This window comes from Anomaloglossus baeobatrachus, chromosome 12, assembly GCF_048569485.1.
Source record: "Anomaloglossus baeobatrachus isolate aAnoBae1 chromosome 12, aAnoBae1.hap1, whole genome shotgun sequence".
In the NCBI taxonomy this organism is placed as follows: Eukaryota; Metazoa; Chordata; class Amphibia; order Anura; family Aromobatidae; genus Anomaloglossus; species Anomaloglossus baeobatrachus.
In genome coordinates this window covers 107314166-107338990 of record NC_134364.1, presented here as the reverse complement: position 1 = coordinate 107338990, position 24825 = coordinate 107314166, and the positions used below count along the sequence as shown (strand labels likewise).

At 50.7% G+C, this 24825-nt stretch overlaps 1 protein-coding gene across 1 annotated transcript in view; it reads right to left on the bottom strand.

Moving 5' to 3' along the window:
* Positions 1 to 15064, bottom strand: part of LOC142257656 (extracellular calcium-sensing receptor-like) — a 50634-nt gene extending 35570 nt beyond the window's left edge. Inside the window, exon 1 of the mRNA XM_075329793.1 lies at positions 14931 to 15064. The gene's annotated coding sequence lies outside the window, so the exon portion shown is untranslated. The remainder of the gene's footprint in view (positions 1 to 14930) is intronic.
* Between the last annotated feature and the right edge of the window lie 9761 nt (positions 15065 to 24825).

The window sequence follows — 24825 nt, the reverse complement described above, 5'->3', positions numbered from 1 at the left end:
GCGCATGAGGAGAAGGAGGAGCAGTCCAGCGATTATCCAAAGTCCAGAAGTGTGTACCCATGGGTGAGTGGAGGTACATGGCAAACTTTAAATTCCGCTCTCATTTGCTGGTGGTGTGGTGAAGTCTGGCCCAATCCAACCCTTGTTCATCTTGATCAGAGTCAGCCTGTCAGCATTTTCAGTTGACAGGCGGGTGCGTTTATCTGTAATGATTCCACCTGCGGCACTAAAAACACGCTCTGACAAAACGCTAGCAGCAGGGCAGGCCAGGACTTCCAAGGCGTAGAGAGCCAATTCATGCCACGTGTCCAGCTTGGATACCCAATAATTGTAAGGCACAGAGGAATGTCGGAGTACAGTTGTTCGATCTGCAAGGTACTCCTTCAGCATCTGGGCAAACTTAGGATTTCTTGTGGCACTACCCCGCACCTCAGGGGCTGTGGTACGTGAGGGGCTGAGAAAACTGTCCCACATCTTAAAGACTGTTCCCCTACCTCTGGCGGATTGGACTTGTGCCTCTCTCGGCTGTACGCCTCGGTTGTCCACTGATTCCTGACCTATGCCGCTAGCGTTTTGTGAGGGGAATGCTTTGCCTACTTCCGTGACTATGGCCTTCCGGAACTGCTGCATTTTGGTTGACCTCTCCTCCACGGGAATAAGAGACAAAAAGTTCTCCTTGTAGCGTGGGTCTAACAGTGTTACCAACCAGTAATGATTGTCGGCCAAGATGTTCTTAACGCGAGGGTCACGAGACAGGCAGCTTACCATAAAGTCAGCCATGTGCGCCAGACTCTTAACAGCCAGGACTTCAGTAGCCTGACCAACAAGATGACTGAACATGCTGTCCTCCTCCTCCTCCTCCTCCTCCTCCTCATCTACCCTGTCCTCTGGCCAGCCACGCTGAACCGAGGATATGACTGGTGTGCATGTCATATCCTCAATTTGGCCGGAGAGTTGCTCCATGTCTTCATCCTCCTCCTCGTCATAGTCCTCCACTGCACGTTGTGATGAGACGAGGCTGGGCTGTGTGTTATCATCACCCACACCCACTACTGTTTCTTGCTGCAACTCATCGCGCTCCGCCTGCAATGCATCATGTTTGTTTTTCAGCAGAGACCGTTTTAGAAGGCAGAGTAGCGGTATGGTGACGCTAATAATGGCGTCATCACCACTCACCATCTTGGTGGAGTCCTCAAAGTTTTGGAGGATGGTACATAGGTCTGACATCCATCTCCACTCCTCAGGTGTTATGTGTGGAATTTGAACCATTTCCCGACGGCTTAGGTGATGCAGGTACTCAACAACTGCCCTCTTCTGCTCACATATCCTGACCAACATGTGCAGAGTTGAATTCCAACGCGTGGGGACATCACACACCAGTCTGTGAGCCGGAAGATGCAAACTGCGCTGAAAGCCGGCAAGGCCGGCTGAAGCAGTAGGTGACTTTCGAAAATGTGCAGACAGGCGGCGAACTTTTACCAGCAGATCAGACAGCTCTGGGTATGACTTTAGAAACCGCTGAACCACGAGGTTGAGCACATGGGCCACGCATGGAACATGTGTCAGCTGGCCTCGCCTCAAAGCCGCCACCAGGTTCCGGCCATTGTCACACACGACCTTTCCTGGCTTTAGGTTCAGAGGTGTGAGCCAGTGATCTGCCTGCTGTTTCAGAGCTGTCCACAGCTCTTCTGCATTGTGGGGTTTGTCACCTATGCAGATTAGCTTCAGCACGGCCTGTTGCCGCTTCGCCGAGGCAGTGCTGCAGTGCTTCCAGCTTGTGACTGGTGTGGAGGGTACAGTGGATGAGGATGCGCAGGAGGAGGAGGAGGCTGAAGAGCATGACATTCCGGAGCTGTAGAGTGTGGGTGAAACACTGACTGAGGTAGGGCCTGCAAACCTTGGTTTGGGAAGGACGTGTTCCGTCCCTCGCTCAGACTGGGTCCCAGCTTCCACAATATTAACCCAGTGTGCCGTCAACGAGATGTAGCGGCCTTGCCCACAAGCACTTGTCCACGTGTCTGTGGTTAGGTGGACCTTGGGTGAAACAGCGTTGTTCAGGGCACGTGTGATGTTTTGTGACACGTGGTTATGCAACGCGGGGACGGCACACCGGGAGAAATAGTGGCGGCTGGGGGCCGAGTAACGTGGGACAGCTGCCGCCATCAGGTCACGGAATGCTTCTGTCTCCACCAGCCTAAAAGGCAACATTTCCAGCGCAAGCAGTCGCGAAATGTTAGCATTTAGAACTGTGGCATGTGGGGTGTTGGCAGTGTATTTGCGCCTGCGTTCAAAGGTTTGCTGAATGGATAACTGAACGCTGCGCTGGGACAAGGACGTGCTTGATGATGGTGTTCTTTCTGCGTAGGCAACTGCAGGTGCAGGAGTGGAGGAGGCTTGTTCGCAGGCAGCATGGACAGGGGATTGGCTCGCATGCACAACCAGCGAAGACGTAGCAGTGACATCAGCAAGCACTGCTCCTCGACTCTGTTGTACTTCCCACAAAGTCGGGTGCTTGGCTGACATGTGCCTGATCATGCTGGTGGTGGTCAGGCTGCTAGTTTTGGTACCCCTGCTGATGCTGGCACGGCAGGTGTTGCAAATGGCCTTTTTTGAATCATCTGGATCCAACTTAAAAAACTGCCAGACTCGGGAAGACCTAACATTTGTACAGGCACCTTGTGTCGTCGTGTTGTTCCGGGGAACGGTTGCCTGACTTCTGCCTGGGGCCACCACCCTGCTTCTTACTGCCTGTTGTGATGCTACGCCTCCCCCCCCCTGTGCACTGCTGTCCTCGCTCTGCATATCCTCCTGCCAGGTTGGGGCAGTTACTGGATCATCCACCACGTCGTCTTCCTCTTCCGCACCCTGCTCCTCCTCCTGACTTCCTGACAATTGTGTCTCATCATCGTCCACCACTTGTTGAGACACGTTGCCAACTTCGTGAGAACGTGGCTGCTCAAATGTTTGGCCATCTGTACAGACGATCTCCTCATGACCCACTTCAATATGAGCTGGCGAGAGGCCAGAATGTGTGAATGGAAACGTGAACAGCTCTTCCGAGTGTCCAAGTGTGGGATCATTAATGCCCGAGGAGGACGTGTACTCAGCCTGGTGGTAGGAAGGAGGATCAGGTTCAGAAATGTGCGGTGCAGTATCACGGCTACTGACACTTGACCGTGTGGAAGACAGAGTGTTTGTGGTGGTGCCAATCTGACTGGAAGCATTATCTGCTATCCAACTAACAACCTGTTGACACTGGTCTTGGTTCAAGAGCGGTGTACTGCTGCGGTCCCCAAGAATTTGGGACAGGACGTGCGAGCGAGTAGATGTGGCCCTTTGTTGTGGCGAAATTAGAGCTTGCCCACGACCTCGGCCTCTGCCTGCACCACCATCACGTCCACTTCCATGTTCCTTGCCAATGCCCTTGCGCATTTTGCAATGCTGTGCACTGCTGACGTGTATATTCACTACTTGTGCGTTATATCAAAGTTTGTGGAAATTGCACACAAGTGCACCTGTACGCTGCCACCGACAGGCACACACGTGCGGTTTTAAAAACCAAGCACGGACGCAATAAGAACCTAACAGGTTTTTTTGGGGAGCGACAATTACAGACAAGTCAGACACTATCTGGACTGTTTTACACTGTGTACACCAGCCCCAGATATGATGAAGGCTGGTATACGGTCACCACTAGGAATGGCTATATATACCCTGCCTGCCTGCCTGCCTGTATACTGGTACAATAGTCCTGACAAGGACTCTTCTGGTCACTAGCCTGTATTCAGACCTGGCTATACCCTGCCTGTATATAGCAACAATAGTCCTGAGAAGGACTCTGCTACTGTACTCCGACCTGGCTATACCCTGCCTGCCTGTATACAACTAGAATAGTCCTGAGAAGGACTTTTGGTCACACTGTTTGCAGCCCTGCAACTGAAAAAGCTATAAAGGGCCGCAAAGCTTTCCCTGAATCAGCGACACTCTCCCTGCACTCACTGTCTGGATAGCTGTGAGCAGAGCACAGCGCGCCGGCCGGTATAAAGGCTCGGTCACGCTGTGCAGGCCGGCCAATCACTGCAATTCCACAACTAACAGGGCTGTGGCATTGCAGTGGTCTGCCAGCCAATCCCTGCATGAGGGCTGGCTCTCAAAAGAGCGCCAACATGCAGGGATGAAGACCACGAGTACAGCACGAGTATCGCGAGATTACTCGGTCCCCGCCGAGCAGCCCGAGTACAGCGATACTCGTGCGAGTACCGAGTAGTTACAAGCATGCTCGCTCATCACTAATTAGTACGAATGAATATAAGAAGGTTTGTAATCTATCTTATCATAGAAAAGTCATTCCTTCCCCACTTAAGAGCCGTCACATTTTCTCCCTCTGCCTCATGAACATTATCACTCACTCTGAAAAAGCAGCTTCTTCCTCAAGACAAGACACACTGCACAATGAGGTGTCCTGTTACACCTTGTATAAAGCTTTCTGGAAAGGTAAAGTGTAGAAGGAATGAAACAATTACATATAGTCACATAGAGACCATGCTGAGCTTTCCAACAAGTCTTTTACCTAACTCCAGAGATATACACACATCTGTACTGCTCAGTACTGCTGAAAAATGTCGTCCATGCTTCTGTTGCATATGTTAGAGTGCTAAGTAAGAAACAAAGAGTATGAATCCCTCGTGTGCAGTGTATGGGCGGCAAAAACACAGCTTGTCTCATTTCTCTAGCTCAGAGTTAAGCCTGCTTTACACCTTTCAATTTTGCATATGATATTGTATGCGATGTGACCCGCCCCCATCGGATGTGCGGCACGTTCAATTTGTTGACCGTGCCGCACAATCGATTAAAAGCTGTCACACGTACTTACCCGTCCATACGACCTCGCTGTGGGCGGCGAACATCCACTTCCTGGAGTGGGAGGGACGTCGACGTCACGCGACAGCCGGCCAATAGAAGCGGAGGGGCTGAGATGAGCGGGATGTAAACATCCCGCCCACCTCCTTCCTTCCGCATTGTTGGCGGGAGCCGCGGATGGAGGTAAGCTGTCGTTCAATGTTCCCGGGGTGTCACACACTGCAATGTGTGCTGCCTCGGGAACATTGCACAACCGCACATTCAATCTTTGAGAAATGAACGACGTGCATGCGATGAACGGATTTTCGTTCAATCGCAGTTGCACAGAGGTTTTACACGCTACAATCATACTTACGATGCCAGATGTGCATCACTTACGACGTGACCCCACCGACACATCGTAGGATTTATTGTAGCGTGTAAAGCACCCTTTAATTGAAAATTAAAAAAAAGCTAGTCCAAAATGCAAAAAATAAATCCTATAATAGAAGAAGTAGTGTTATTCCTCACATACTGTCACGCTCTCCGGGTCCCCTGCTCTGCTCCCCGGCTCACCTGCCACGCTCCCCGGCTTCCCTGCTTCTCTCCCCGGTCTCCAGCCTCCATTGCCTGCGGTCTCCAGGCGGCCCGGTCCCCGCTCCCGGCGCCCATCGGCTACTCAGCCCCAGCCCGGCTCTCCTGCGTCCTTCTCACCGCTCCTTGCCCTGGCTTCTGGCACCCGGGCCTCGCGCATGCGCATTAGGGCGCGCGCGCGGTCATTGACCCTTTCTTAAAGGGCCAGCGTCCACTGACAGGAAATTGAACACACAGGTACAGGGTATAAAGGGGTTTAGTGTCCAAGTGGGCGGGGCCTGTTCTTCGTGTTTCCCAAGCTAGGAGTCAGGTCTCCTTATGTCTCTGTGCCATACTTACCTATCTCTCGTCTAGAGCCGCTCCTGCCTCGCCATCCGGTCCTGCCGATTCCCAAACGCTGACTATCTGCCATCCCGTCAGTCCGTACCATCTCTGATCCCTGTGGTGACCCGTCCTCTCGCTCCATCGGTTCCGGACTCTGCCTGACGACATCTCGGCCTCCGAACCTGAGCTCCGTCACCCGGACTACCATCAGTGACTCCGTGGTCCCAGGGACTTCTCCATTCCACTCTTGTGCACGGACTGTCCTGCTACCCGTAGTGCTCCGGCTACCGGACCCCTTGCCTTCATCAAGGAGTTCGGCCCAGTGGATCCACCTCCTGGGTCTGCCCGTCCACCTGGCCCTAACAGTAAGAACAGGCCATGGATCCTGCCGAAGCACTAGCGGCCTTGCAAGAGGAACTCACACGCCAGCGTGAGATCCAGACCCGTATGCTGAACTTTATGTCTTCCGTGGACGCCCACCTGAACACGCTACAAGCGTCGGTTACATCTTCAGCATCTCGAGCTTCCACTGGACGATCCACGGCCCCAGCTCCCGTGGCAGCCTCCTCGGATGCTTCCAGGCTTCGTCTGGCCTCACCGCCCCGGTACGCCGGAGATCCCAAGACCTGCAGGGGATTCATAAACCAATGCTCCCTCCATTTCACGCAACTGCCGCATTTGTTTGCCTCCGACCAAGCCAAGGTCGCGTTCATGATGTCCCATCTAGAGGGTGAGGCACTGGCGTGGATGAACCCCTTGTGGGAGAAGGAGGACCCTGTGACCACTAACATCCAGGAGTTCCTGCAGGCATTTCGTGGCACCTTTGACGAGCCCGGACGCGCCTCCGCGTCTGCCTCATCTCTCCTCCGGTTACGTCAGGGGACTCTGACGGTGGGTCAATATGCCATCCGTTTTCGCACCTTGGCTTCGGAACTCGGGTGGAACAATGAGGCTCTAACCGCCGCCTTCTGGGAAGGTCTCTCGGGTCGAATTAAAGATGAGCTGGCTGGTCGTGACGTGCCGTCTACCCTGGATGCCCTGATTACGCTAGCAACTCGAGTGGATCTTCGTTTTCAGGAACGATCCAAAGAGGTGTCCCGTGAGAGACGTCCGATACGACATTCCTCTCCTCCGCAGAAGCCCGCCGTACTTCAGTCAACGTCATCTGGTGTCTCCGTCCACGAGCCCATGCAGATCGACCGTTTGCGGCAGTCTGAACAACGCCGAGCAGAACGGCTCGCCAAGGGTCTCTGCTTCTACTGCGGAGAGGGCACACACCTTCTACGCTCCTGTCCAGAGAGGCCGGGAAACTCCAAAGCCTAGGGTTGGTAGGAGAGGCCACCCTAGGTGCTGGGACTCTCTCAGACCCGGTTACGTGGACAGTTCAAGTGACAACGGGAGAGACGCGGTTCACGGCCGAGGCGTACCTCGATTCCGGGGCAGCAGGCAATTTCATCCAGCAGGCCACGGTGGACAAGTACCAGGTGCCTGTTACTCCACTCGACAAACCCCTAGTGATTGCCTCTGTGGATGGGAGACCCCTCTCTGACACCATCTCGTGGATCACCAAGCCGGTGGAACTGCGTATCGGTGCCCTGCACACCGAGAACATCGCTCTCTATGTCCTCCCACACATGTCCCATCAAATCCTGCTGGGACTCCCCTGGTTACGGACACACGAACCCTCAGTCAGCTGGGGTACTGGTGAAATCACCCGATGGGGCTCCTCTTGCCACGAGAACTGTCTGACGACTATACAACCCATCCGACGACCTCCAGTTCCAGAGTCCCTACCGGGACTGCCCTCGGACTATTGGTCCTTCGCGGACGTCTTTGATAAAAAGGAGTCAGAGGTACTGCCGCCACATCGTCCTTACGATTGTGCCATCGACCTGCTCCCGGGAACTACACCACCTCGAGGACGGATATATCCGCTGTCTCCTGCCGAAACAAGGGCCATGTCTACCTACATCACAGAGAACCTGGCAAGGGGATTCATTCGGAGATCCTCCTCTCCTGCTGGAGCAGGCTTCTTCTTCGTTAAGAAGAAAGAGGGCGACCTACGCCCATGTATTGACTACCGGGGATTGAACCAAATCACCGTGAAAAATAAATACCCCCTGCCGCTCATCCCCGAATTGTTTGATCGGCTTAGAGGAGCTCGTGTGTTTACCAAGTTGGATCTTCGGGGTGCCTACAACTTGGTCCGCATCCGCTCTGGGGACGAATGGAAGACCGCGTTCAATACCCGTGATGGGCACTATGAATACTGTGTGATGCCCTTCGGCCTGTGTAACGCACCAGCAGTCTTTCAAGAATTGGTGAACGACGTGTTCCGGGACCTTCTCTACGTCTGTGTGGTGGTGTATCTTGATGACATCCTGGTCTTTTCTCTGGACCTCCAAACCCACAGAGAGAACGTGCAGCTGGTACTACAACGACTGAGGGAAAATCGTCTGTACGCCAAGTACGAGAAGTGTGTCTTCGAGCAGTCTTCTCTGCCCTTCCTGGGTTACGTAATCTCCGATACCGGACTGCAGATGGATCCGCAGAAGGTCTCTTCCATTCTCAACTGGCCCCCTCCATCTGGACTGAAGGCAATCCAATGCTTTCTGGGATTCGCAAACTATTACCGCCAGTTCATTCCTCACTTCTCGGCTCTGACTGCTCCTCTCTCCGCCTTGACCAAGAAGTGGGCTAATCCAAAGGACTGGTCACCTGCGGCCGACGCCGCGTTTGGCTCTCTGAAGCGGGCATTTGCCTCCTCCCCTGTGCTACACCGTCCGGAGTTAAACCGACAATTCACCTTGGAGGTGGATGCCTCCTCCTCGGGAGCCGGAGCAGTGCTCATGCAGAAGTCCTCCTCCGGGAAGATGGTGACTTGCGGTTTCTTCTCAAAGAGCTTCTCAGCGCCTGAACGCAACTACACCATCGGTGACCGAGAGCTATTGGCAGTCAAACTGGCTCTGGAGGAATGGCGCTATCTTCTAGAGGGAGCAGTGTACCCCGTGATCATTTACACGGACCACAAGAACCTGGAATACCTGCGGTCCGCTCAGCGACTGAACCCACGGCAAGCCAGGTGGTCCTTATTCTTTGCCAGGTTCGATTTCCAGCTCCATTTCCGACCTGCGGACAAGAATGTACGCGCAGATGCTTTGTCCAGGTCATTCCTGCCCATGGAACAGGAGGAGACATCCCAGCCCATCATCTGTCCTAGTAAGATCATTCCGGTGGCCCCTGTCACCCTGGCCCAGATACCGCCTGGGAAGACCTATGTCTCTGAGACTGACAGGCAAAAAGTGTTGCACTGGGGCCATGCCTCGAAAACAGCCGGCCATGCTGGTCAGAAGAGAACATGGAGTACGATCGTACGTCATTACTGGTGGCCATCCCTTCGCACGGACGTCGCTTCTTTTGTCTCAGCCTGCTCCTCTTGTTCCAGGAATAAGACGCCCAAACATCTGCCATATGGCCGTCTTCTGCCTCTGCCTATACCCTCAGTTCCGTGGCAACACATTGCGATGGACTTTATTACGGACTTGCCACTGTCCTCCGGACACACAGTCATATGGGTCGTGGTGGATCGGTTCTCCAAAATGGCTCATTTCGTCCCTAGGGCTGGACTGCCCTCTGCCCAGGAACTCGCTGACGCCTATATACAACACATCTTCCGCTTGTATGGCTTTCCATCACACATTGTGTCCGACAGAGGAAATCAGTTCACCTCCCGCTTCTGGAGGGCCCTCTGCAAACATCTGGGAGTGACTCTGGACTTTTCTTCAGCCTACCATCCTCAGTCGAATGGCCAAGTGGAACGAGTCAATCAGATCTTGACCTCCTTCTTACGTCACTACGTCAACGCCCATCATGACGACTGGTCCACGCTTCTTCCTTGGGCTGAATTCTCCCATAACCACCATGTCAGTGAGTCCTCCTCCAGCTCTCCCTTCCATGTCGTTTACGGACTTCAGCCCTCCGTCCCATTACCTGTATCCTCTTTCTCGGATGTCCCTGCTGCTGATGCCGTAGCCCGTGACTTTTCAACAATTTGGGACTCTGTCAAGGCGTCCCTTGGACGTGCTTCCCTGCGGATGAAGAGACACGCAGACAAGAGGCGTCTGGACCCTCCGTGTTTCTCTCCAGGAGATCTCGTCTGGCTTGCTTCCAAGTACGTCCGATTGAAGCTACCATCCTACAAGCTGGGTCCTCGCTACATCGGGCCGTTTAAAGTCCTCAGCAAGATCAATGAGGTCTCCTACAAACTGCAGCTCCCGGCCACGATGAGGATACCCAACTCCTTCCACGTCTCCCTGCTCAAGCCGGTTGTCCTTGGTCCCTTCTCCGCTGCTGCCAGTTCGGCTCCTCCTCCTATTGCCGATGATGACATCTATGCGGTAAGGGATATCGTGGCCATGAAAACCGTACGGGGCCGACAGTTCTTCCTGGTAGACTGGGCAGGGTATGGTCCTGAGGATAGGTCCTGGGAGCCCCGGGAGAATGTGGGTACTCCTCTGATCCGTGCCTTCCTGTCCCGGTTGCGGGGAGGGGGGGTGGGGGGGGTACTGTCACGCTCTCCGGGTCCCCTGCTCTGCTCCCCGGCTCACCTGCCACGCTCCCCGGCTTCCCTGCTTCTCTCCCCGGTCTCCAGCCTCCATTGCCTGCGGTCTCCAGGCGGCCCGGTCCCCGCTCCCGGCGCCCGTCGGCTACTCAGCCCCAGCCCGGCTCTCCTGCGTCCTTCTCACCACTCCCTGCCCTGGCTTCTGGCACCCGGGCCTCGCACATGCGCATTAGGGCGCGCGCGCGGTCATTGACCCTTTCTTAAAGGGCCAGCGTCCACTGACAGGAAATTGAACACACAGGTACAGGGTATAAAGGGGTTTAGTGTCCAAGTGAGCGGGGCCTGTTCTTCGTGTTTCCCAAGCTAGGAGTCAGGTCTCCTTATGTCTCTGTGCCATACTTACCTATCTCTCGTCTAGAGCCGCTCCTGCCTCGCCATCCGGTCCTGCCGATTCCCGAACGCTGACTATCTGCCATCCCGTCAGTCCGTACCATCTCTGATCCCTGTGGTGACCCGTCCTCTCGCTCCATCGGTTCCGGACTCTGCCTGACGACATCTCGGCCTCCGAACCTGAGCTCCGTCACCCGGACTACCATCAGTGACTCCGTGGTCCCAGGGACTTCTCCATTCCACTCTTGTGCACGGACTGTTCTGCTACCCGTAGTGCTCCGGCTACCGGACCCCTTGCCTTCATCAAGGAGTTCGGCCCAGTGGATCCACCTCCTGGGTCTGCCCGTCCACCTGGCCCTAACACATACACATATGACACCTTATTCTAAAAAGTTACTTAAAATACAGTTAGCCTTTAAGTTTTTTTTGCCCTTGGAGATTACTATTGTCTATTTATTTTCTCTCTAGAGGAAATGTAATATAAGATGTGATCTCTTAGTTTTGGATTTTAGATGAGGTATTCCAAGATAAGAAAAATTATCACCTACAGTGGAGAAAATAAGTAATTGATACTCTGCCAATTTTGCAAGTTTTCCCACCTATAAAGAATGGAGAGGTCTGCCATTGTTATTGTAGGTAACTTCAACTGTGGTAGACAAAAATCCCCCCAAAAATCAAGGAAATTACATTGTATGATTTTTAAATAGTTAAGATGCATGAAATATGTATTTGATTACCTACCAACCAGCAAGAATTCTGTCTCATAGGCCGTTTTTTTTTTCTTTAAAAAGCCCTCCTACTCTGCACTCATCACCTGTATTAATTGCATCTTATTGAACTCGTTACCTGTATAAAAAACACCTGTCCACAAACTCAATCAATCACACTCCAACCTCTCCTTTATGGCCAAGATCAAAGAGCTGTCTAAGGACACCAGGGACAAAATTGTAGGCCTTCACAAACCTTGGATGGGCTACAGGACAATAGGCAAGCAGCTTAGTGAGAAGGCGACAACTGTTGGTGCAATTATTAGAAAATGGAAGAAAATCAAGTTGTATGTCAATCTTACTTGGTCTGAGGCCCCATTCAAGTTCTCGCCTTGTGGGGTAAGGATAATTCTGAGAAAGGACAGGAATCACCCCATAACTGCACAGGAGGGCCTTGTCAATGACCTTTAAAGAGCTGGGATCACAGTTTCAAAAATTATGGTTAGTCACACACTACACCGTCATGGATTAAACTATGAAAAGGGCAGTCTCCAGTCAAGGAAACCGCCTATACCAAAACATGGTATCCATCCCCAGAAACATGTGATGGTGTCTCCACGGCATTCTTGTTTTGCATATTTTTCCAGGGGGCCTTATTCTAGTGTCACTGCGTTGAGAAACACGTGATGGTATCTCCGAGGTGTTGGATGTTGATCTCCCCGAGGTTAACCATTCTTACCTATGTAGTCCTCTACTAGGCATTGCTCCCACTAGCCAGTTTCTTACTCCACACTGATGAGGGGCAAATACCCTGAAACAGCTGTCTGTGGATGGATACCATGTTTTGGTATACGCGATTTCCTTGACTGGAGACTGCCCTTCCCGTAGTTTTTCCTTCCCGGTGAAAGACCTGGCTAGTTTCCTGCCAGCGCTGAGCAACATGTGATGGTGTCTCCGCGGCATTCTTGTTTTGCATATTTTCCTAGGGGGCCTTGTTCTAGTTTCACTGCGTTGAGAAACACGTGATAGTATCTCTGCGGTGTTGGATGTTGATCTCCCAGAGGTCAACCATCTTTACCTATGTTGTCACACACTACACCATCATGGACTAAATTCCTGCACAGCATGAAAGGCCTCAATGCTCATGCCGGCACAAATCCATGCCCAATTTAAGTTCACCAACAAAGATCTTGGATGGCCCAGAGGATGCATGGGAGAAAGTCAAATGGTCAGATGAGACTAAAATGGAACCTTTTGGTATCAACTCCTCTCTGCGTGTTTGGAGGAAAAAGAAGGTTGCGTACAACCCCAAGATTACTATCCCAACCGTGAAGTATGGGGGTGTAAACATCATACTTTGGGGTGCTTTTCTGCAAAGTATAGATAATAACTGTGTGACGCCCCTGAGGCTTCAGTTGCCACAGAGTATTGCACACAAATTTGTGTGTAAGGCTAAACCCGGATCCTGAAGAGATCAGTCCTGGTTTCACCACATTACACACTCAAATACACACCAGATTGCCCTACTGGAATTTGGGCTAGGGTAGGGTATTAAAGGGGTCGCCAACAGAGAGGCATTTACAGGATGCCCTCAACAGGGGCCCAAGTCCCACTAGCTTAGGACCTGTGAGGGAGGATGAGCAGCCAGCACGGGGAGTCAGGAGCCAACACAACAGTTGGAGAGTTCTCCAGCAGGAGAGGAAGGGAGCAGTCGCATCTCAGGGGTGCTCCGGTGGGAAGGAGGAGAAAGTTCACACAGTTGCCATGGGGAGAGTGATCTCTGCTCCCCTTGGACCCGACGCCATATAGGGTGGCAGGACTCTAGGGAAGATCATACTTCACGTTGGTTTTCCAGAATCTGCCTGGGCGGGGAAAGTTTCAAGCTTCCCTGACCACACAGCACCGACAGCACAGTGCCATATAGGATCCGGGGTCTCGCATCAAGCCGGACCCCACATCAGAACCGCGGCACCTGCATATAGGGACAAGAATACATTTTGTGAAACACAGGGTCCCCTCGTAGCTTCAAGCCTTGGGATCCACAGACAGGCGTTACAATGAGGAGACCCACAGAACACCAAACTGGATTGATCTCTAATAGGTTTGGGTTCGATGGAGCCTATCATAGCAATTGACTGGTATAACCTGGGTGAGCGGCATCGTACAAAAGAGAGTAAACAACCTGAAACCGCAGCTATAGACTCTGACTCTTTATTACCGGTACTGTCGCTCTGAGCCGCCATTACGACTCCCCTCATGATCCTCCCTGGGGCCCGCTTCACTTGTGGGGAGCAATACCACCCACCCTAAGCGGTGGCCCATTCCCTGGCCGCATACCACAGGTGGCGTCATCACAAACACCTCACCAATACCCCCCATCATCCTATCCCCCAGCCATCTCCTGTATGCCTCGGGGCAATGGAGCCGGGCAAGGCCACCCATGACAAGCGATAGTTGACGGTCCAGCGACGAGTAGGTTAACCGCCTGCCCCGTGGGGTGCTACAACTGCGCCCCATTGAAGAGAGGATAAATGGGGTCATGTATTTCAAGATTTTGGCCAACCACCTTCTTCTCTCAGTAAGAGCATTGAAAATGGGTCATGGCTGGATCTTCCAGCATGATAATGACCCAAAACACACACCCAGGTCAATTAGGGAGCGGCTTCGTAAAAACTATTTCAGGGTTTTGGAGTGGTATAGCCAGTCTCCAGACAGGAACTCAATAGAAAACCTTTGTCGGAGCTGAAACTCAACATTGCTGAGCAGCAACCCTGAAGCCCAAAAGATCTGGAGAAGATCTGTAAGGAGGAGTCGCCAAAATCCATGTTGCAGTGTATGCAAACTTGGTCAAGAGCTTCCAGAAACATCTGACCTCTGTAATTGCAAAGGTTAAGTTCTTTTTTTATTGTATCAAATACTTATTTCATGCAATAAAATGCAAATTAATTATTTCAAAATCATACAATGTGATTTTTTGGAATTTCTTTGGCTTGTGTCTGTCACAGTTGAAGTATACCTATGAAATATATTACAGACCTTGCCATCTTTTGTAGGTGGGAAAACTTGCAACATTGGCAGTGTATCAAATGTTTATTTTACCCACTGTATATACAAATGACACTCCACTGTGCAAAAGATTGGGGTCATTTTTTCCCCATTTTCCGTAGACTGCAAGATTACAAAGAGGAGTACTTTAATTTTCTGACCGGCTCATAAGCACCACTTCTCCAATCAAGGCTATAACATTGAAAAAACCTGACAGTATTAAAGTTTTGGAGGGAGCAGCAGGGCACATCAGCCACCTATTTCACCATTAAATGTCTCCTGGTTATATTATTTTGGATGCAGATAAATATTGATGGGATTTTTAACCCTTAAACCCAAACCATTCTATCATGTACTTTCTATATAGGTGATAACTTGTCTAGGCTTGAATGTTCGTCACTTAGGTTACTATTAATTTTATAAAGCAGTATTCTTATTTTTATGGTCTTACAAATCTATGAAATACCTACGTGGTGCATATGAGAGATGGTGGTTGTTCTTGGAATTCGACTTTTGGATATTCTACATCCAAGTGGACAGCAAAGAGTCCTCCAAGAGTGATGTCACCTTCCTGCGAGTACCCGGTGATGTCCTCATTAGGAAGTCTGCATGCGCCCAATGCTGTTCCAAGTATATTTTGGAGGTTTTTTATTAGCAAGAAACAGATACAAGAACAGTAAAAGTGCAAAATCTGCAGACTCAACTTCATTCTGTTTAAATATAAAAAGTTCCAATGTTAGAAATATAATTCTATGACCTTTTGTTTCAGGAAATGCTCACTTAGCAATTATATATACAGTAGAATTTAAAGAGGGTTTTTTTTAACCCCTTCACAACTTTGGACATACTGATACCTTCAAGGTCTTGTCCCTGCCTTTGCATGGCAAGCACACATCTCTCCTTTCACATGTCGGCCCATCTGATCAGCTGACATGTGCCGCTAACAGCCATGGCAGGATCGGAGACCCACCCATAGCTGATAATCAGATAAATCTCATTGTCAATCTTCAAGTCTGACTACAGATTCCCAACTGGATTAAGGTTTGGGCTTTTACTAGGCCACTCCAATACATTTACTACACATTTCATCTGAACCCACTCAAGTGTTGCTTTAGCAGTATGCTTTGGGTCATTATATCGTTATAAGGTGAACCTCCGCCCAGTCTCAAATCACTGAGACTGAGGCCATGTGCGCACTAGAAATTAACTTTTTCTTAAGGAAAAACCGGACTCTCCGAAAAAATCCCACACCTGCGGTAAAGATTCGCACCAAAACCTCAACGAAGTCTGCATCTAGTTTTGCCACGGTTTGGTGCAGATTTGCCTTGGTTTTTCCACAAGTTTGTCACTGCTTATGTTTACCATTATCTATGGCAAAAACCAAAGGTACCTGCAGAAAAAAGTGACATGCACATTAATTCCGCAACGGAAATTCCGCGGGTAAATCCGCAGGTATAAAAAAACGCAGTGTGCGCACAGCATTTTCTTATACCCTTAGGTTTTGCTGGGGAATGACTGCAGAAATGTTAGAAACATTTTCTGCAGCAAATCCATGGCAAATCCGCGTTAAAATCGGCCGTAAATCCACAGCATGCGCACATAGCCTGAAACAGGTTTTGCTCAAGAATATGCCTTGTATTTCACACCATCCATCTTCCCCTACACTCAGACCATTGCCACTGCAGCCAAAAAACATCCCTACAGCATAATACTACCACCATGTTTCACTGTGGAGATGGTGTTCTTTGAGTGATGAGTAGTGATGAGCGAGCATGCTTGTTACTACTCGGTACTCGCACGAGTATCACTGTACTCGGGCTACTCGGCGGGGACCGAGTAATCTCGCGATACTCGTGCTGTACTCGTGGTCTTCATGTTGGCGCTCTTTTTACAGCCAGCCCTCATGCAGGGATTGGCTGGCAGACCACTGCAATGCCACAGCCCTGTTACTTGTGGAATTGCAGTGATTGGCCGGCCCTCACAGCATGACCGTGCCTTTAGCCCGACACATCCCCGCTCGGCTACGGCCCCTCCCGCACTCCACTCCGCGTGTATATATATATGCATGCTTACACACACACGCACGTTTTTTTTTTTAATTTAAAGTTTTATGGTTTCTACATGCTGCCGGGGATCATTTCAGAATAATACTCGGGTCTCCCATAGGATAACATTGGGCTCGGTGCTCGGGCCGAGTACACGAGTATTTTGAGATGCTCGGCCCGAGCCTCGAGCACCCGAGCATTTTAGTACTCGCTCATCACTAGTGATGAGCTGTGTTGGTTTGACACTAGACACAGCATTTACCTTGGTGGCCCGAAAATTTTTATTTTTTAATTATCTTGCCATATCACCTTCCTCCACACATTTGGGGAGTTTATCATATGTCTTTTGGCAAAATCAAAATGAGCCTTCCAATTTTTGGCTGTAAATAAAGGATTTTTTTTTCTGGCCACTCTTCCATAAAGGCCAGCTCTATGGAGTGTATGACTTACTGTGGACATATAGACAGATACTCCAGTCTCTGCTTAAGAACTATGCAGCTCCTTCAGGGTTACTTTTGGTCTGTGTGCTGCCTCTCTGATTAATGCCCTCCTTACCAAGGCTGAGAGTTTTGGTAGGTGGTACTCTCTCGGCAGCTTTGTTGTAGTACCATGTTCTTTCCCTTTGATGATAATGAATTTGATGGAGCTAAGGGGGATCATCATTGATTTGGATATTATTTAAGACACTAACCCTGATTTGTACTTTTCACCACTGTCTCTAACTTGTTTGGTGATCTCCTTGGTCTTCATGGAGTGTTTTGGAGATCTCCTTGGTCTTTATAGTGGTGTTTGTAGATCTCCTTGGGCTTCATGGAGTTGTTTGGAGATCTCCTTGGTTTCCATGGTGTTGTTTGGAGATCTACTTGGTCTTCATGGAGTTGTTTGGAGATCTCCTTGGCTTTCATGGTGTTTTTTGGAGATCTTCTTGGTCTTAATGATGATGTTTGGTTAGTGGTGCCACTTGCTTAATGGTGTTGCAGCCTTTGTGGTCTTTCAGGAAATGTGTATATACTGACAGATCCCGGAAAACTTAGGTTGCACACAGGTGGATTTCCTTTCACTAAGCATTAGACGTAGCAACGCAATTTTTACCAGAAATTTTTATGGGCTTCACAGCAAAAGTGGTGAATACATTTGCACATGGCAATTTTTATTTATTTTTTTGGCCCATTATTTACATAGTTACATAGTTACTTAGGTTGAAAAAAGACCTAGATCCATCTAGTTCAACCTTCCTCCACCAGTTCTACATTTAGTCACTAAGTCATTTATAACCAACAATGTTGTGTACTGAGGAAATCATCCAGCCCTTTTTTAAAAGCTGTTATAGTATCTGCCATTACTACCTCTTGTGGTAGGGCATTCCACAGTCTGACCGCTCTAACTGTAAAGAACCCTTTCCTATTTAGGTTTCGGAATCGCTTTTCTTCCACTCGTAGTGAGTGCCCCCTGGTCCTTAGTACTGTCTTTGGAAGGAATAAGTCATGTGCCAGTCCTTTATATTGACCACACATGTATTTATACATATAAATGAGATCTCCTCTGAGACGTCTTTTTTCTAAGCTAAACATATCTAACTTTTTCAACCTGTCATCATATGGGAGGCCTTCCATTCCTTGTAATAGTCTAGTTGCCCGCCTTTGAACTGACTCTAACTTCTGAATGTCCTTTTTAAAATGTGGAGCCCAAAACTGGATCCCGTATTCCAGATGTGGCCTTACAAGTGATTTATAGAGGGGTAACAATACGTTGGGATCACGGGATCTAATCTAATCTAATTTTTGCCTATATTTTTCTCACTTCACGTCCCCAACTTAGAGTGTTTAGTGCTGATGCATTACAAATATTTTAACATAAGCTGACATGTAACAAAATGAGTAAAAAGTTAAGGGAGTAAATACTTTTAAGGTACTAATATATATATATATATATATATATATATATACACATTATATACTGTGTATATATATATATATATACTAGAAGGTGGCCCGATTCTAATGTATCGGGTAGTCTAGAATGTGTATGTAGGTTAGCAGATTGAATAATAATGTAATAAATGGATTGGATGGGTTACCTAATGTGTACACTGGTTAACAGTGTATGCCGGCTCTGGCACACGTGTGCCGGGAGTCGGGGTAAGCTAGTAACCATGGTACACATTGGGTAACTATTCAAAGTGACAGTGCTGGTTCATTTTTTGTTTGTTGGTCTCCTGCTGTGCAGCACGCATCGGCGTGTTTAACTGTGGGAGAGCAACGATCTTAATGGGCAGGGAGCCGGCATGCGCTAGTAACCATGGTACACAATCGGGTAAGTAAGCAAAGTCGTTTCCATGGTTACCCGATGTGTACCATGTTTACCAGCGTACGCTGGCTCTGACATGATCCCAGCAATGCAACGGTATGTCTCAGCTGGCTTGCCGGTGTGGGCTTCCGGGGGTGCAGCAGTCACCTGGGAGTCTTCGGGGAATGCGTGTGGGGGGCGGGGCCAGGTCAAGCATCCAATGCGTGAGGGGGGCGGTGCCAGGCCGAACGTTTAATTCATGCAGAGGCCGGGGTCTGGCTGAACGGCCAATGCGTGCAGGGGGAGGGTCCTGGCCGAGCGGCTATTCCGTGCGGGGACGTGGCTCGGGTAACTATGCAAAGTGGTTTCCATAGTTACCCGATGTGTACCATGGTTACCAGCATACGCTGGCTCCGGCACACGTGTGCTGGGAGCCGGGGTAAGCTAGTAACCATGTAACACATCGGGTAGGTAAGGAAAGCGGTTTCTATAGTTACCCGATGTGTAGCATGGTTACCAGCCTATGCCGGCTCTGGCACACGTGTGCTGGGAGCCCGGGGTAAGCTAGTTACATCGGGTAACTAAGGAAAGTGGTTTCTATAGTTACCCGATGTGTACTATGGTTACCAGCCTACGCCGGCTCTGGCACACGTGTGGTGGGAGCCGGGGTAAGCTAGTTACATCGAGTAACTAAGGAAAGGGGTTTCTATAGTTACCCGATGTGTACTTTGGTTACCAGCCTACGCCAGCTCTGGCACACGTGTGCTGGAAGCCGGGATAAGCTAGTTACATCGGGAAACTAAGGAAAGTGGTTTCCATAGTTACCCGATGTGTACCATGGTTACCAGCATACGCCGGCTCCGGCACACGTGTGCTGGGAGCCGGGGTAAGCTAGTAACCATGTAACACATCGGGTAGGTAAGGAAAGCGGTTTCTATAGTTACCCGATGTGTAGCATGGTTACCAGCCTATGCCGGCTCTGGCACACGTGTGCTGGGAGCCGGGGTAAGCTAGTTACATCAGGTAACTAAGGAAAGCGGTTTCTATAGTTACCCGATGTGTACTATAGTTACCAGCCTATGCCAGCTCTGGCACACGTGTACTGGGAGCTGGGGTAAGCTAGTTACATTGGGTAACTAAGGAAAGTGGTTTCTATAGTTACCCGATGTGTACTATGGTTACCAGCCTACGCCGGCTCTGGCACACGTGTGCTGGGAGCCGGGGTTAAGCTAGTTACATCGAGTAACTAAGGAAAGTGGTTTCTATAGTTACCCGATGTGTACTTTGGTTACCAGCCTACGCCAGCTCTGGCACACGTGTGCTGGGAGCCGGGGTAAGCTAGTTACATCAGGAAACTAAGGAAAGTGGTTTCTATAGTTACCCGATGTATACTATGGTTACCAGTCTACGCCAGCTCTGGCACACGTGTGCTGGGAGCCGGGGTAAGATAGTTACATCGGGTAACTAAGGAAAGCGGTTTCTATAGTTACCCGATGTGTACTATAGTTGCCGGCTCTAGCACACGTGTGCTGGGAGCCGGGGTAAGCTAGTGGTTTAACACATCCGGCGTGCTCCCGTACACTGTGTACAGTACACTGGCAGCGCCGCAACTTCCTGGTCACATGACAACACGTGATCAGAGGTTGTTGCGCGGCCACTGTAGTGTACACAGTGCACGGGATCGTACCGGATCTGACAAAGTGGAGAAAAGGTAAATATTAAAACCTGACGTGTGCCGGGGTAAGCTAGTTACATCAGGTAACTAAGGAAAGCGGTTTCCATAGTTACCCGATGTGTACTATAGTTACCGGCCTACGCTGGCTCTGGCACACGTGTTCCGGGAGCCGGGGTAAGCTAGTGGTTTAACACATTCGGCCTTTTTTCCACTTTGTCCTGCCAGTGTGGGCTTCCGGGGCTGCAGCAGTCACCTGGGAGTCGGGGCTCTGTGTGGGTTCTAGGAATGCGTGGGGGGGCGGGGCCAGGATGAGCGTCCAATGTGTGAGGGAAACAGGGCCTGGGCGAGTGGCCAAATCCTTCGGGGGCGGGTCCAGGCTAAGCGGCCAATCCATGTGGGGGGCAGGGCCAGGCCGAGCCCTGCGGCCAATCCGACGGTTGTCACTGTAACGACACAATTTTGAAACAAGATAGACAGACAGACAGACAGAATCAGGCAATTATATATATACTAGAAGGTGGCCCGATTCTACGCATCGGGTATTCTAGAATTTACGTATTGTGTAGTTCATGTATGATTTTTGTTATATATATATATATATATATATATATATATAGATGTTGTTGTGTGTAGTTACCAAGTGTTTGTGTAGGGGTTGTACATGTTCTGGGTGTTGTCTGGGTGTGGCGGGGGGTGAGAGCGGTGTTGTTTGTGTGTTGCGTTGTTTGTGGAGCGCTGTGTGTCTGTAGCGTTGTGTGTGTGTGTTGCGCGGTTTGTGTGTGTGTGGTGTGTTTTGGGGGGAGGTATGTTTTGTGCAATGTGTGTGTTGTGCGGTATGTGCGTATATTTGTGTGTGCAGCGTTGTCTGTGTGTGGGTGTCTGTGTAGGGCAGTTGTTTGTGGTTCCCAGTGTGTGTGTGTGTGTGGTGTGTTGTGCAGTGCGCGCGCGCGTGTGTGTGTGTGTTGGGGGGAGGTGTGCACTTCCCATCGTGCTCCATCCCCTATGCTGCGCACCCCCCATCGTGCTACATCTCCCATCCTGCGCACTCCCAAACGTGCTCCATCCGCCATGCTGCGCACTCCCAAACGTGCTCCATCCGCCACGCTGCGCACTCCCCATCGTGCTCCATCTCCCATGCTGCGCACTCCCAAACATGCTCCATCCGCCATGCTGCGCACTCCCAAACGTGCTCCATCCGCCATACTCCCCATCGTGCTCCATCCCCCGTGCAGCGCACTCCCATCGTGCTCTATCCCCTATGCTGCGCACTCCCAAACGTGCTCCATCCGCCATGCTGCGCACTCCCCATCGTGCTCCATCTCCCATGCTGCGCACTCCCAAACGTGCTCCATCCGCCATACTCCGCACTCCCCATCGTGCTCCATCCCCCATGCAGCGCACTCCCATCGTGCTCTATCCCCTATGCTGCGCACTCCCAAACGTGCTCCATCCGCCATGCTGCGCACTCCCCATCGTGCTCCATCTCCCATGCTGCGCACTCCCAAAGGTGCTCCATCCGCCATGCTGCGCACTCCCAAACGTGCTCCATCCGCCATGCTGCGCACTCCCAAACGTGCTCCATCCGCCATACTCTGCACTCATTATCGTGCTCCATCCCCCATGCAGCGCACTCCCCATCGTGCTCCATCCCCTATGCTGCGCACCCCCCATCGTGCTCCATCTCCCATGCTGCGCACTCCCAAACGTGCTCCATCCGCCATGCTGCGCACTCCCAAACGTGCTCCATCCGCCATGCTGCGCACTCCCAAACGTGCTCCATGCGCCATGCTGCGCACTCCCAAACGTGCTCCATCCGCCATACTCCGCACTCCCCATCGTGCTCCATCCCCCATGCAGCGCACTCCCCATCGTGCTCCATCCCCTATGCTGCGCACCCCCCATCGTGCTCCATCTCCCATGCTGCGCACTCCCAAACGTGCTCCATCCGCCATGCTGCGCACTCCCAAACGTGGTCCATCCGCCATGCTGCGCACTCCCAAACATGCTCCATCCGCCATACTCCGCACTCCCCATCGTGCTGCATCCCCCATGCTGCGCACTCCCAAACGTGCTCCATCCGCCATGCTGCGCACTCCCAAACGTGCTCCATCCGCCATGCTGTGCACTCCCAAACGTGCTCCATCCAAACGTGCTCCATCCGCCATGCTGCGCACTCCCAAACGTGCTCCATCCGCCATGCTGCGCACTTCCAAACGTGCTCCATCCGCCATGCTGCGCACTCCCAAACATGCTCCATCCGCCATGCTGCGCCAGCATCAGCCTCTCTACCCGCAGCATCAGCCTCTCTGCCCGCAGCATCAGCCTCTCTCCTCCCAGCATCAGCCTCTCTCCCCGCAGCATCAGCCTCTCTGTCCCCAGCATCAGCCTCTCTGTCCCCAGCATCAGCCTCTCTCATCCCAGCATTAGCCTCTCTGTCCCCAGCATCAGCCTCTCTCCTCCCAGCATCAGCCTCTCTGTCCCCAGCATCAGCCTCTCTGTTCCCAGCATCAGCCTCTCTCTTCCCAGCATCAGCCTCTCTGTCCCCAGCATCAGCCTCTCTGGCCCCAGCATCAGCCTCTCTCATCCCAGCATCAGCCTCTCTGTCCCCAGCATCAGCCTCTCTGTCCCCAGCATCAGCCTCTCTGTCCCCAGCATCAGCCTCTCTGTCCCCAGCATCAGCCTCTCTCATCCCAGCATCAGCCTCTCTGTCCCCAGCATCAGCCTCTCCATCCCAGCCTTTCCCAGGATCAGCCTCTCTCCTCCCAGCCTCCTCCAGCACGCCATGCTCCTCTGCCGACACTCACACACCCGATCGCATACACTCAAGCACACACACATTGACGATATTGCACATACGCGCTCATACTCACAACATCCGGAGATACCACATGCTTCTGGCCATGTGATCCTCCGACAGGTCCTGGAAGGTCACAACAGCACAGTATCGAGGCCGAGAAGCAAGCGATATCGCCGGATGCTGTGAGTGTGGATGCGATGTGATGTATGTGTGAGGTGTGTGTGAGAGTGAGTGTGAGCCGGTGTACACTGTTAACTATGATACACATCGGGTAACCAAGGGACCTTAGTTACCCGATGTGTATAATGGTTAACAGTGTTCACGGGCTCCGTGAAGATCCCAGCATCGCAAGGTTATGTCTTGCGCTGCTGGGATCGTGACGGAGCCGGTGTAGAAGCAAGCGATATCCCAGGATGTTGTGAGTGTGTAGATGTGATGTGTGAGGTGTGTGTGTGAGAGTGAGTGTGATCTGATGTGTGTGTGTACTTACCTGGGAGTCGGAGCTACGTGTCAGTTGGGCAAGAGCGAGCGTGCATTACGTGAGGGGGGCGGGGCCTGCAGAGAGCCGGGGCGAGAGGCCAATCCGTGTGGGGGGGCGGGGCCATGGCGAGCCCAGCGGCCAATCAGCTTTGTGTCACCGTAAGGACACAATTTTGGAGCATGACAGACAGACAGACAGACAGATAGACAGACAGACAGACAGACAGACAGAATAAGGCAATTATATATATAGATATATATATATATATAATGAGGTGTGGATGTACATAATGTTGATATACAACCTCTGGCAAAAATTATGGACTCACCTGGCTCTGAGGATGTTCATTCAGTTTTTTACTTTTGCTTAACCCCTTCACGACTGGCCGATTTTTTGCTTTCAGTTTTTTTTTTGCCATTCTTCTTCTGAGAGACGTAACTTTTTTATTTTTCAGTCAATATGGTCATGTGAGGGCTCATTTTTTTTAGAACGAGCTGTACTTTAAAAGAAACCCTAAGTTTTACCATATAGTGTACTGGAAAATGGCAAATAAATTCAAAATGCAGACAAATTGCAAAAAAAAGTGCAATAGCACTATAGTTTTTGAGATATTTTATTCACTGTGTTTACTATATGGTAAAACTGATGTGTGGGTATGATGCCTCAGGTCAGTGCAAGTTCATAGACACCAAACATGTATAGGTTTACTTTTATATATGAGGTTAAAATCGGAAGTTTGTCTGAAAAAGGTGGCGCACATTTTACGCCATATTCTGTGACCTGTAGCATTCTCATTTTTCGAGATTTTTGGCTCAATGATGGCTTATATTTTGCGTCTCAAGCTGACATTTTTAACTGTAGCATATTTGCACAGATGCTATGTTTTGATCGCCTGTTATTATATTTTATGCAAAAGTTATGGCGACATAATTTTGGTGTTTGGAATTTTTTTGCCGCTACGCCATTTACTGATCAGATTAATTCATTTTATATTTTGATAGATCGGGCATTTCTGAGCGTGGCAATACCAAATGTGTGTATATTTTTTATTTTTTTAACCCTTTAATTTTCAGTAAGGCGA